At 45.4% G+C, this 14,274-nt stretch overlaps 1 protein-coding gene across 2 annotated transcripts in view; it reads left to right on the forward strand.

Moving 5' to 3' along the window:
* The window catches only part of TSPAN18 (tetraspanin 18), a 338,313-nt gene that overhangs the window by 90,643 nt on the left and 233,396 nt on the right, over window positions 1-14,274 (forward strand). For both annotated transcript variants that reach the window (XM_078684359.1, XM_078684360.1), the window contains exon 2: window positions 186-319. The gene's annotated coding sequence lies outside the window, so the exon portion shown is untranslated. The remainder of the gene's footprint in view (window positions 1-185; window positions 320-14,274) is intronic.

The raw sequence follows: 14,274 nt of genomic DNA on the forward strand, positions 1-14,274 counted from the left end.
TGTGATCCACTCGTGTGACCTTGGGTAGCTCAGTTCAGCTCAGATCCCTTTTTGCCAAGAGTGGGTGTGTGCATACCAGGAGGAACGCGACTGGGATGGAATGAGGTCATAACTGCTGATGCAGGTTGTTAAAAAGAAAGGAAGATATTTCCACTAAAAGGAGATTTTATATGTTTTTCCAACAGTTGCAGTCGCGGTTGGAGCCGGCCGAGGGGTGACCGCTCTCTCCGGGCGGCTGGTGCCCGTCAGAGTCCGGGAGTCGTGCCAGCGGGCGTGTGGGGCTCTCCCTTCCCTGGTCCTTGGCGTGGGCACAGCGCAGGTTTGTGATTCGTGTTATTTTCAGCTTGTAACACACTGTTGTGGCCCCACGCCCAGGGTCCTAGTGAAGACATCTGTGAGAGCTATAGCTCCTCCTGCCCCTCGCAAGGCTGCCAGGCGCTCGTGTGTAGTGCTTGGAGGCCAATGGGACAGTCTATAGCAGAGGTCTACAAACTTGTTGATGCCGTGACCCTACTGTCAAAACTTTTTAAGTGTAAGGACCCCCTCCTGACAAAAATGTCTACAACTTGGTCCTCCTCATCATTGCCAACTATCGACAACCATAAACCCTCACAATTCTCACAGCAAATCATTTTTACATTGGGGAAATAAAGTAAAGTGTTTAGCAAACCACTTGCGTGTTCGCTCTTTCTATGTGGCTGCATTCTGCAGCTCACATAGAAAGAGGAAAGCCCCTCTCAGGATTCTTTTTTGCAGCAAGGTGCCCCTTCCTGCACAAATTCAATCTGGCCGATGTTGGCGTTAGGCAGCAATGTGTGCGCCAACGCAGCTGGAAAGGAAAGGAATGCACCATATTTCAGAAATTAGGTTCATTCCTTCCCTTTCACATTGGCATAGGGCAGCGCTGCAAGAAGACTCGCGGCGCTGCCCTATGCCAATGCCTCATAAATGAGGCTCCATGTTTTAGCCACACCTTTCACCACGCCCTCCCACTCACTAGCTGTGATGGATCAAACCCAGATCTGTTGACTGGGTGTGAGTGTTTCATTGGTTCAGATGCTCCGTCCATCACCACCCCCTTTTGTACCGCTTTTGGCCGCCATAAGTGTGGCAGGGTATGCTCAGACGTGAGTCCCTTGCTCACTTTGCCTCTGGATTCAAGCAAGCCGGGCTGAAGACGGCTGAAATGCCAGAAACCGGTCCTCGGAAGCTTGTTTCCGGGCCAGGGAAGGCATGGCTTGGCAGTTCGGGCTGGACTGTCCCATGAGGCACAGGGTCAGACTGATTTGCATATAGCCATGTCTGAACTGGGGTGGCAGATTGGGCTAAAGAACGGTGATGGATTAAACCCAGATCTTTTGACTGGGTGTGAGTGTTTGATTGATTCAGATGCTCCGTCCATCACCACCCCCTTTTGTACCGCTTTTGGCCGCCATAAGTGTGGCAGGGTATGCTCAGACGTGAGTCCCTTGCTCACTTTGCCTCTGGATTCAAGCAAGCCGGGCTGAAGACGGCTGAAATGCCAGAAACCGGTCCTCGGAAGCTTGTTTCCGGGCCAGGGAAGGCATGGCTTGGCAGTTCGGGCTGGACTGTCCCATGAGGCACAGGGTCAGACTGATTTGCATATAGCCATGTCTGAACTGGGGTGGCAGAGTGGGCTAAAGAACGGTGATGGATTACACCCAGATCTGTGCACTGGGCGTGAGTATTTGATTGGTTCAGATGCTCTGTCCATCACCACCCCCTTTTGTATAGCTGCAGAATGCAGCCACATAGAAAGAGAAACACGCATAGAAAAAGGAAAAACAAGGAGAAATTAAAACATTTCACCTCGTTACGCCTGCTATAAGGATGCATAAGGTTTTGCCCCAGGTTTACATGCTTTTACAAATGTGGGGCAACGTCAAAATCCATGGGTGTTGCGTGGGAACACCCACTGCATTGCCCATGGAACGCCTACTTGACATAGTAAGGCAACGCAGCGACTTTCACTGTTTTGTCTTACTCCATATCTATGATGTCATGCAAAGCCATGCAGGGTGACTTTGCGTCGCCTCATAGATATGATTGAGACGCCTGTGCTGCCAAAGCTACAAAAACGTGATGCTCCGGCAGCGCAAGCCTCTCATAGATCAGCCCCACAATATTTTGTTACTTTTTTAGCTCTTGTATCATCAGGTAGCTACATATAAAATAATGGGTAGCTTAAATGAAAAATAAATGTACTCAATGGGAAATGCACTGTAGTATCGGGTCTGGTGGCTCAGTGGACTAATGCGTCTACTGCAGGGGCCTGTGTTCGACCTCATGGTCACAGGTTCAAATCCCGGTGGGTCCACTCAGCCTTTCATCCATCTGAGGTCGATAAAATGAGTACCATTGAGTTGGGTAACAATGAACATCTGTTATTCAGCACCAAGATGCTCGTAGTGGTGAACATGCGCTTTACAAATACACATGTTATGTTATGTTTTATTAAACCTCTATTATTTAATGCACTGCAAAGGTCTGTGTGTCACCAGATACACACAGAATTACATTTGGTTGGCGCAGTGGAGAATAGTGACTTGTATATTTTTAGTACTATGAGTCACAGCCTGTGACAGAAGGCACAGTAAATGTGTAAGTCATTATTTTATAATTGTAAATGTAAAAAATGTAAATTGATACTTATATAGCGCACTACTCACCCGCAAGGGTCTCAAGGCGCTTGTACGAATACCGCTGTGGAACCCATCCTGGCTTTCCCTGTGAGGTGTCCACTCCTGGGCACCCCCAAGGTGGAGGCCAGGCATCCTTAGCGTTGTGGGGCCCGTTGTGGAGATTAAGCAAGCTATTGCCCAGAGTTGCAGAGTGGGACTCCATGATTGGAATAGGCACCGAGGCGAGAATTATCAGGTCCATGGAATTTTGAGCCCAAGACCCGCCGAGGCGGGGAATTGAACCCTGGTCCCGGGCTAGACCTCTGCATCAGGGTCTGCCGCTCTAACCATTGAGCCACACTTCTCCACTAATAAAACACCTGTAATATAGAGTGCTACAAACTGTGCAAATAGTTTTAGGATAAAATGGAGCTTCCAAAATGTAGATTTGAGTAATGTAAGACCATATGTTATGTTGTTTTTTTTTTGCATAACTGTCCCTTCAACTCCTCCCCATGGGTACTAAGCACTGTGTAAATACAGTTATGGTTAAAAGCATGCACTTCACAGCCCAGTTGTTAACTCTTTGCACCACCATGCAAAAAAAAAAACCCACATCTTCGCCATCACAATGCTTGGAGTGATTCAAGCAATTCAAGCCAGAACCACTCCCAAGCACCCTTCACATTTACAGATTCATTCCTAGCGCACATTTGCATGTCACTCAGGCAAATAGTCCCCCTGGCATGAAGACTTGCTTGAAGGGTTGTTTCACCAGCCTCTTACTTTTACAGCACATGAGACTCGATGTATCTTCAGCCAAAGCATTTTAACCCCTTCCACGCTGATGACGAGCTGGGCTCGTCATGAGGTAGCCTCCTGCTACGCTGATGACGAGCCCAGCTCGTCACGTAAAATGCGCTTTTGCAAATCGCCGCATACGGGCGGAATTCTGCCCACACGCATGCGGTTAATGATCAGAATGAAGGGTCCGGGTGGTTATCGTTGTCCAAAACGATAAGCACATTTTGTATTCAGGCAGAAGTTTCGTCTGGAAATGCGCGACCCCCTTCCCAGGACTCTACGGCCCCCCTGGAGGTCGTGCCCCACAGATTGAAGACGGCTGGTCTATTGTATTGTTTTAGTTCTTGTATAGCACCTTTCATACCTTGCAAAGCCCAAAGCGTCTGATTTCATTATTTGTATAGCGCTTCATTCGCCTGGTGAGGATGTGGAGCGCCCCCAGCTTGCTTTTGTTTGGATTTGGGGTCCCGGACATCCTTCGTGGTGCATGGTTAAACAGTGTTGTTTGTAGGTTGGCCTACATGGGCCTAGTTGAGTGAGGCGCATCAGGTTTGCACGCTGTGGTGCAAGCACGGTACGCATGATGTCACTGTGCACAAGTGCGGCGTGCAACGAGAGTGTATGAATCGGCACCGTTGTGACGCACGTACTTCTGGTGAACATCATCCAATGTACGGCCAGCCACAGATGTGCAAGCAATGGTTGGGTCCACCCTGAGGTGTCAAAAGAGACACCCGCTGGTGGCGGTCTTAATCCATCAGAGTTGTGGGATATAGAATCCACCCAGGTGCAACAGAGAACCACCCCGATGAAGGTACTGAGGGCAACCCGATGAAGGTACTGAGGGCAACCCGATGAAGGTACTGAGGGCAACCCGATGAAGGTACTGAGGGTCAACCCGATGAAGGTACTGAGGGTCAACCCGATGAAGGTACTGAGGGTCAACCCGATGAAGGTACTGAGGTTCAACCCGATGAAAGTACTGAGGGCCAACCTAATGAAGGTACTATTAAACCACTAGGTTAGTGCTATACTACACCGACCCAGAAGCTGCAGAGAGCCCAACCGATAAAGCCCTTTTAAACCCCCCAAGAGAGCTTTTTGTGGTGCACACGAGGAGCGACACACGGCACACCCTTTTGGAGGTGCTGAACAATCATACTTTTTTATATATATTTGAGGCTCAGCATGCATTGTGATAGATAACGATTAATAATGACATCAGGAGCGAAACACGTGTCGGGCTCAGTGCACAAGAATTCAGAATAAATCTCAAGGAGCCGACGGCTGTCATTTAGCAGGGGGTCATCTTTCTTGGGCCGCGAGACAGCAATGCTTCATTTGGGGTCTTCCCTGACTGACCCAAGGTACCCTGGTGAGCAGCTTCCCTCCTGTCTATCCTCTTTCTAGGTGCAAACAAAAAGAGGGAGCCCCGTTTCCAAAACTCCCCCTCTTATGGTCATTGCTGGACGCGGGCAGAGTCGGTGGATAATCTGCAGCTCAGCTCCCAAAAGACAGCTCCATCACCAGTGAGTGAGTCACTGGGAGAAGCCCTTGGCTCGCCTGCTGGTTCCAAGATTCATCCCCCGCAGGCAACTAGGTCTTAAGTTTCATCCTCTGCATTCTTAAACATCACACATTTGTGCTTGGAACACACATGTTTAGGGCAAAGCCTAGCAGAAAGCGCAGCTGTCTGGTTTGCTAGAGACATCTTGGGGACCTTCGGAAAGCCTCCTTGGGAATGCCCTCTGCCTGGTGCTTACCATTGGCTTTGTGGTTTCTCTGGCTTTCTATTTGCTGGCTTCATTTGTTTGAGGCTGTCCAGCTTAAGTTCCTCCCTCCCAAGCAGCAAAGTCTTTTCAGACCAACTCCCCTTGTATTTTTCCATCAGTGCTCCTTTCTGTAAACATTACTGTAAGTCTAGTTCTCATCTTGCCACATTTTCTGTGCATTCCCAGAGAGAGGTCTAATGTCAGACTCTGTCTTCAGGGAAGCTTGGTGTTCACTTTTCTTCCTCGGACTTCAAGGTAAGTAGATTTGTGTGACAATATATATAAATATATTCAGCTTCAAGATGTGTCCATCAGTTGAGTCTCTCTTTCCAGCAGCAGCAAGAGAACTCTCTTTCCATGGTTTGGACGGATACCGCTTACAGCCATCAACATCGTCCGTGTAGGTTTGCCTGACGCGTTTCTGATGGACACATCTTGGAGCTAAAAATATATAAATATATATATATATATATATATATATATATTATTCTTATGTCCCGTTACCTGTACCCTAAGAAAACAATCTTTCTTTACCTCTACCCATCCTGATTCCTAAAAAAAAAAAAAATACTTCCCTTTATATCTAGCCCTTAACCCTAAAAACATTTACCTCTACTCACACCCTCAAAAAGACCTTACCTTCTTTTACCTCTACCCATCCGTAAAACTTATTAAATCCATCTTTTACTCTTTAAATACCTATTTTTAATAAGATTAAAATAATGTAAGTTAAAAAGTACTTACCTGTGTGGTAAACTACCTATTGTAAATAAGTCAAAATAGCCTGCCTGCTACTTACATCCACTGTAGTGACCAGCCCTGTAACAACCCATGTTGTAAAAACGACATGGTATATGTTGCAGAATGACTGGAGGGGGTCTGTTGAATGGGTCTAGAGTGTATTTGTTGAAGGGGACTGGAGCAAGCCTGTTGAAGGGGGCTGGAACAAGTCTGATCGTAGTGTACAAGAGCGTGTCTGACCGAGGTGGACTGTAGCAGGTCTATTGAGGGGGGCTGGAATGGGTTATTGGAATCGGTCTGGGATGAGTCTGATGGAGAGACACTGGAGTGGGTCTTATCCTGGTGGACTCAGGGGGTCTGATCGTGGTGGACTCACGCGAGTGTATTGATAGGGGATCACAGCTTGTCTGATGGAAGGGACTGGAGCACACCTAAAGATAGTGACTGCAGCAGGTCTGTTGAAGGCAGCGTGCAATGTCATTAAAAAAAGGCAAGGGAACTGTGATTCAAGTTCAATGGGGAGGGGACAGTGAGCATGGGGGCGGGGTCAAAGGAGTGGCTAAAACAAAATATTCTGCACCTCATTTTTTGGTCTTTCACTTTCAGGTAACTGCATATTAAATAACGCACACCTTAAATGAAAAATAAATTAAAGTTACGCTAATCAGTAGGAAATTCACTATTGAAACCTTTATCAGTTAATGCAATTAGTGTAAATGTCTGTACCCAGATAGCTACAGAATTGAATCCTCATTGGTGCATTGGGGAATAGTGACTTGTATATTTCTAGAGCTGTAAGGTCCCAGCCTGTTCCAGAAAGCACTGTGAGTATGTAAGTCAATTTAAACTTGCATTACACACAGTTTAAGATAGGCTGCTACTTAGCTCTATGAAAAAAACTGCTTTCAAAATATAGATAATATTCCAAAATATAGTACTCCAAAGTAGTAGATTTCGGAGTGTACCTAGTGGAAACCATTTTTTTATAGCTGTCCATTAAAACATCAGTCAGTGGTCAGTAGATAACACCCTTCCATTACCTCTCAAAAAGAATACTTGCCTTTCAGGAAAGAACAAGTGAACTCTGTTAATTAAAGCCAACACCACCTTCCAAGCAGCCTTTACATTTGCAGATTAACCAGCTGTGCACATTTACATTTCTGTGAGGCAGCAGGCACCCTGGCAGGACGCCTTGTTTCTTGTTGAGCGGTCTGTTCCTCCCACAGCCTACCAGCACAGGAGCTGAAGATTCTCAAATAATGTCCCAGATCAGTACTCTTTTGAGTAAGAGCAGAGGTGCGACAATCGCTTTTGGCATCCCACCTCCCATGACCACCTCCTCGAATTCTCTCCCTGCCACCTGCAAAAGTACCCCTCATCTCTCTGATCATAAGATATTGCTAAACACAGTAGCCCCATAGGTCACAGCGCCCTCCTCCATAGATTGGCGCCCTGTGCGGTCGCACCAGTCGCACTGCCCTAAAGCCGGCCCGGAGAGGAGGAATGTTGTTCCTAGCAAACCACGCCCCCTTTGACTTCTGGTTGAAGGCGACTGGAGCAAGCCCTCGAGTCCTGTTATCCACGGCGAGCGGACGCTATGAATCGGGATATCATCTGAATCTGGCTGGTAACTGCACTTATGCCAACCACATGGGCTCCTTTTGAATTCGGGTTTGGACCATGGACTATTCCACCATGGAGTGACCATATAAATTCTTGCCTCATCTTGATACAGTGCAATGACTTAACGCTAAGTCAAATTTATTTGAACGTTTGGGTAAATTTGATATCATTGTCGGCATTCATTTTTACTGCTGGTTGGATCACTGTTCTTGCTCTACATCTATGAGGAGCTCCTTGTTTGTTAGATAAAATAGACTATTTATATTCCTTGGTCTGCTTATTGCATTGGACCACTTCCCTTGCTCTACATTTACGAGGAATTCCTTGCTTGTCTATAATACACTACACACTTTGGCTATTCTTACTCCTTGGTCTGCCTGTCACATGGCTCAAATATACAAACTTACTGTGCCCTGAAGAAGTCGTTTATAAGGACGAAACGCATCGGCTGTATTGTTGTTTGATCGTCCTGAACATGTTTTACATTTGTATCAAAATAAAAAGAAGAACTTTGAAGACTATGCTTGTGGACACGGATTTAAACATCTTTTTTCATTGTCTGTGTTTGGTGGTGCACCTTTGCTTTTGTTTAGACCAGAGCAGGGCGTTAAACTCCTGTTACAAAATGTAGAGGTTTTGAAGCAAGCCTTCCCTGTTCATTATGGACGAGCCAACTAAAACAGCCAGGCCTCTAGATGTATCCTGATGCGGGAGCTTCCATGCTTTCTCCTACGCTGTAGGTTTATTTAGTTAACTTAGAAACAGGTGCCCCTGCTGTGTTAGGCCTGCATGAAATGTTTGCCTTGAGCCCTGCTTAAACTTCTGGCATGCTTGAGAGCCTGTGTTATTAAATGACACAGGCAGGGGCGTAGCTTGGTTGGTAAGATTGGGGGTGGGAGACGGGGTTGGAGCTTTGGATTTTCCAACAATCGCGCTGGCATATAAAGTTAAAATACATTATAGAACTAGCATTGCAAATGAGAGGCCCTAAACGGGCAGTGGAAAAGGAGACAAATGCGGATTGATAGGGGTACTAAGTGAGAGATAACAGAAAATATACTGTAAAATAACCAACATTTTTGAAGACTTTCGAAGCAGCGGGGGAGAGAATGTGTGTGCTATTTTGTCTGTGTTCATGTGAACCTTTGTAGAGAGTGGTTTTTAGGTTAGTTCAGTGTACACCTTTTAAAAGAATGTATTTGTTGTTAAGTATTCTGGAATGTTAACAGTGCATCTATTCATTATGTACCTGCTGTCAAACTGGATTGGTCGTGGGTCTCTTGTAAGGAATTAAATCTTCTCTTTATACCTGCAAACCTTGGAGTTGCATACTTATTAAGAAGAACTTCTTACATTTATTGGCGACGATTTATTGAAGACCCACCGACCCTAGAATTCATTTAAAACCTCCACACTTATTTGGAAATAGCTGGAAATATCTTTCTTATCTGTGGATAATCTTGAAAAATATATATCTTATTGGATATCTTCACACTGCCGCGAACTTGCGATTATGGTGGTAATTGGATTTCATGTTCGGAGCTGAACATCGATTCGTTAAGACCACATCTCTTGTAAGGAATTAAATCTTCTCTTTATACCTCCAAACCTTGCAGTTGCATACTTATTTATTAAGAAGAACTTCTTACAACCTTCCTGGTAAAATCTGACAGACACCTCACCATGCCCACCTGAAAGCACCTGTACCCAACTGTTTACCATAAAATACATTTATTAGGGGGGGTGTAACACCCCAAACACCTCCTGAAGCTGCAACCCCTGAGCACTGGAGCTACCCGCACAGAAGGAAACTATTACGGCTTGCCTTGGACCTACTGTTGATCGCCAAGCCTAGGCTACAAGCTACACTCTGGGAAGGGGGTTGGGCAATCTCCAAGAGTCGATGGTTCCTTATTGCAACATGCCTTGCTGCTGCCTCCACCTTAAACACATATGAATCACCGCTTGTAGTTGAAATGAAGTCATAAGGCCCAAACCATGATAAAGGCAGAGCCGTATTCATACCAGTAAGAGATAACTCTCTTGCGCCGACATGTTATGATAGTGTGGGATCTGCAAACTCTTACCAAGTATCCTGTAGCTTTAAAGCAGACAAGAGCTCAGAGCAGTATTGGGTGCAGTTGTTGCTCAGATATGAATTTACCTTAAAGAAATGAAAAGACAATACCCTTTTGGTGAAACAGGAACAAGTTAGTTTAATTCGACGCAGGTGCCAGTAGAGTCTCGACAGAGTGCATCAGAAGGAAGTTTCTCGTACAAAGTTTCAGCTGGCAATATACAGATCTCGTGAGTTACAATTCTGCATTCTGTAAAAAGCATCTCAGTCATAAATTAACAAGTTTGGGCATCTGCTAAAGACTCAGATGACTCTTGACATTGGGGAGACCTAGTGTGGGCCAGTGTGTGTATGTCCAGATAACTGGTGTGGGGAACACGTGATCACTATGTGTGGTGTGTCTGTCGTGTCCTGATTGACTCAGTGTTCCTATTTACATGTGCCATCTAGCTAGAGGTATTTATGTGGAGCACGCCCGTTCGGCCAAACGTGTTTTATTGTGGCTAATTTTGTCTGTCCTCTTTGTGGTGCAACTATCCATCTGTGGTATCAATCGGGGTTTCCCCTGGGAGCGCATTTGTCTTTGGGATAAGTGAGACCCTTCTTGTGACCTGTCACTCGATAGGCGTGGGTTTGGGATGCAAGACATGTCTGTACACGTATCTATGACTCTGGGTTGATAGGGAAGTTACCTTGGGTGAATCCAACAGCAATGATACTAGTTCATCAGAACTTTTGAAAATAATATGGCATTTATTGATCTCCTTTTCATTGACATTCTCGATATCCTGCTTACAGTTGTCATAGCGTACATAGACACTGTCTTTACTGATATTTATATAGTTATGCATGCCTAGATCATGTCGTACATCCACATTGTTTCTACTGATAACACCATTGTTATGCTTGCATGCATTATGGCATACATTGACCATGTTATTGCCGGTATTGACACTGTTGTGCGGGCACAGATTAGGACATACATTGACATTGCATTTATTAGTATTGCCGATGTATGGCCTGCACATTCATGGTATTCATTGACATCGTATTCACCCATTCCAATACAGTTTGTTAGCTGCACATCAGAGGAGCATGCAAAGCATGGCCCGTCTCTTGAAACGGAGGCGTGTCATGTGGTTGTAGAGTTGGCTCTTCAGCCCAAGCACATAGCATAGTCTCCTTATTGCACCTCTTCATTTTCAGGATGGTTGAAGCACAGCTAATGGTTGATAGCACCTCTACTTTCATAGTCCTCACTGCCAGGTGCTATGGACGTGTAGGTGACGTCCAAGCACCTAGCACGGGAGCAACTTGTGGTGTGTGCGGCTCCGGTGACCACTACCCACCCCCCAAGCCCCCTGGGTCTGAGTGGGAGGTTCTCCCGCTCTGCCCTAGGGGGTAGGGGGTGCGAAGTCCTTCGACTGATGCAACTATGTAACACAGTGACCTCAGTTGCAGGACTGAAATCCAGGAAACAGCTTCCTGGTTTCTCTATGAGCGCAGAGAGGATAATAACAGCCCCCTTATCTGTGCTGGTTAGGAATTATGGAAAAGGGGAGGTATCGCTAAAAGTGAGAAACTACGCTTTCCAGCAATACCTCTGTTATCCTGTAAATCACCAGGCAATGTGGGACGCCGGTGGGATGTGAACAACCGGCGCTTCCATTGGACAACAGAGGTTTTGAAGGAACGTTTTTAATTAAATAAAAATAAATATGGGCTTGTTGTGCCCCTCAAACCACGCCCACTTTTGCTTCTGGTAGAAGGGGACTAGAGCAGGTCCTCAGGCTCCTGTTACAAAATGTATGTATAGGTTTTGAAGCTAGCCTTCCTTGTTCATTAAGGACGAGCCAGCTAAAACAGCCAGGCCGCTAGATGTATCCTGATGCGGGAGCTTTCATACTTTCTCCTTCGCTGTAGGGTTTATTTAGTTAACTTAGAAACAGGTGCCCCTGCTGTGTTGGGCTGCATGAAATGTTTGCCTTGAGCCCTGCTAAAACTCCTGGCATGCTTGAGAGCCTGTGTTATTAATGGCACAGGCAGGGGCGTAGCTTGGTTGGTAAGATTGGGGAGGAGAAGGGGAAGGGGGAACTTTGGATTTTCCATCAATTATGCTGGCATATAAAGTTAAAATGCATTATACAACCAGCATGGCGCAGGAGCGACCCTAACCGGGCATATAAAAAGGAGACAAATGCTGATTGGTAGGGGTACTAAGTGAGATGAAACACAATATTGTGCAAAACTTTTTTGAAGACTTTCAAAGTTGAGTGGTAGAAAATGTGTGTTTTTCTTCTGTATTTATGTAAAATATTCCTGGTGAAATCCAACAGACACCTCACCATGCCTGACTGAAAGCACCTGTACCCAACTATTTACCAGAAAATACATTTATTAGGAGGGTATAACACCCCAAAGAACCCCACTCCCCTCAGAAGCGATGCCTCTGGGCACTGGCACAGGCCTTAGAGAAGGGAACTGTATTTTACGGCTCGCCTTGGACCTACTGTTGTGAGCCAAGCTCAGGCTGCATGCTCCACTCTGAGAAGGTGGATGAGCAATCCCCAGAGTGGACGGTTCCTTCCTTCAACACACCTTGTTGCTGCCACCACCCTAAACACATATTAATCACCGCTTGTAGTTGAAATGAAGATATAAGGCCTAAATCAAAGGAAGAGACTATTTCCAAGAGTAAGAGAGACCTCCCTGGTGCCGACATGTTATGATGGTGTGGGATCCACCCACTTTTTCCAAGGACCCTGCAGCTTTTAAGCAAAGAGGAGCTCAGGCGGTACTGTGTTCAGTTTGTCATCTGTACATCACAGGAGCGTGCAAAGCATGGCCCGTCTCTTGAAAGTGAGGCTTGTCATGCAGTTGTAGGGTCCCCAGAGTTGAACAGTTGGATGGCCTCCACATACGCCAAGGACTGCCCAATTAAACAGAAGCCCTTGTTAAGGAAACTATATATATTCCTCAAAAGAACACAGGAACAAGCTGACCTAAAGTGTCCACAAAGCTTAGAGCCCTGAAGAAGACCTTCCATGAAACACATCACAGGCCCACCACGAAGGTCGAAACGGGTCAGCGCTATTACAAAGGGGCCAAGAGCTATAATTATTTGTTCTATCTGCACATAAAGCGGTGCATCACAGGAGTTGGAATTCAGGACCATATCATGCCACAAACTAATGCTCTGTCCCTCACCATCATATGGCCAATTAGTACTGGCTAGCACTACAGATTAGAGTACTAAAGTGGCACATGTCCCACCAATTGGACAATGGAGGACACTATATTGTACATATTAAACTAGTAATGTTATGTAATGTTTGCCGTTTTTGATTTCTTCATAATTGTAAGTAAAACATGTCAAATGTTTCTTTGACATTTTTTTAACAAAATCAATGATAAAAGATATAACCCAAGTAAAGAGGACTGCTGATTCATTTCATACAGAATCACATGAATATCTTAATTTTAGCGTGATATATTCAAGTGTACATATCCGTGGAAAGCATCAACTAATTACAGGTCAAACAGCAGACATTGGTAGAAACAATACTTGGGTTTCTCCCTCTAAAGAATGTTTTGATGGATGGTCTAGGAGGCATTTCCGGTTGATAAATTAAGTATTGATTCCAGCCTCCAAAGCCCCCTAACTGAATCACTCCCCTGGCTGACACAAGTCAGTTGCTGGACTGGCAACCAGGAAACAGCTTCCTGGTTTCCCTGTGAGCACAGAGAGACTGAAAACAACCCCTTTCTCTGTGTTTACAGGGAATTCTACTAAAAGGGAGGTATCTCTAGAAAGCTGAGACACTCCACTTTCCAGAAAAACATATCTTACCCTGCAAAGCACGAGGCAAAGAGAGAGATAGTGCTAGGGGGAGAGAGAGTGAGAGAGGAGAGTGAGAGGGAAAGAGAGAGAGATAGAGTGTGTGAGAGAGAGCGAGAGAGGGAGAGAGAAGGAGAGGGATGAGTGAAAGCGAGTGAGAGAGAGACATCGCTCATTTACAAAAATCTGAAGTTTTCATTGAAAAGATTCAGTAAAAGTGTAATGTTACAATTATGTCACCAATTACATCATCTCTGACATCGCTAGGGACATCACAAATACTATTACCCTTTTTACCATCACCTGGTATCGGCCAGGGAAATCTAAATTAAAAAAATAATATCTCAACCACATTATTAGAAACGGAAACTCAAGTTGGCAGTGGTTTGCACCCTGCCCAAATAGTCTGTAGTCAGGGTAAGTGAGTTACACCCTCAGAATAACCCCTGCTGACCCCTGTGGTGACCCGGCACACAGCAGCCAGGCTTATCTCCTAGGCAGTGTGTAAAGTATGCCTACACACAGTAACACACTGAAGACACTACAAAAGGACTCCACACCAGTTTGTAAAACAGCCAATATGTATCTGATTAAAACAAGACCAAAACGGAATAGATCCAACATACACAAGTCAAGACGTGACTTTTCAAAGATTAAAGAAAGTTACAGCTCTTAGAAATCAATGGTTGCACTTCACAAGGACAAAATATCTTAGAGGCGTTAAAAATCATAGTGGATATATGGCATAGGAGAGGGAAGGAGTTGAAAAAGCAACTG

The sequence above is a fragment of the Lissotriton helveticus genome, chromosome 3_2 (genome assembly GCF_964261635.1).
Source record: "Lissotriton helveticus chromosome 3_2, aLisHel1.1, whole genome shotgun sequence".
Classification (NCBI taxonomy): domain Eukaryota; kingdom Metazoa; phylum Chordata; class Amphibia; order Caudata; family Salamandridae; genus Lissotriton; species Lissotriton helveticus.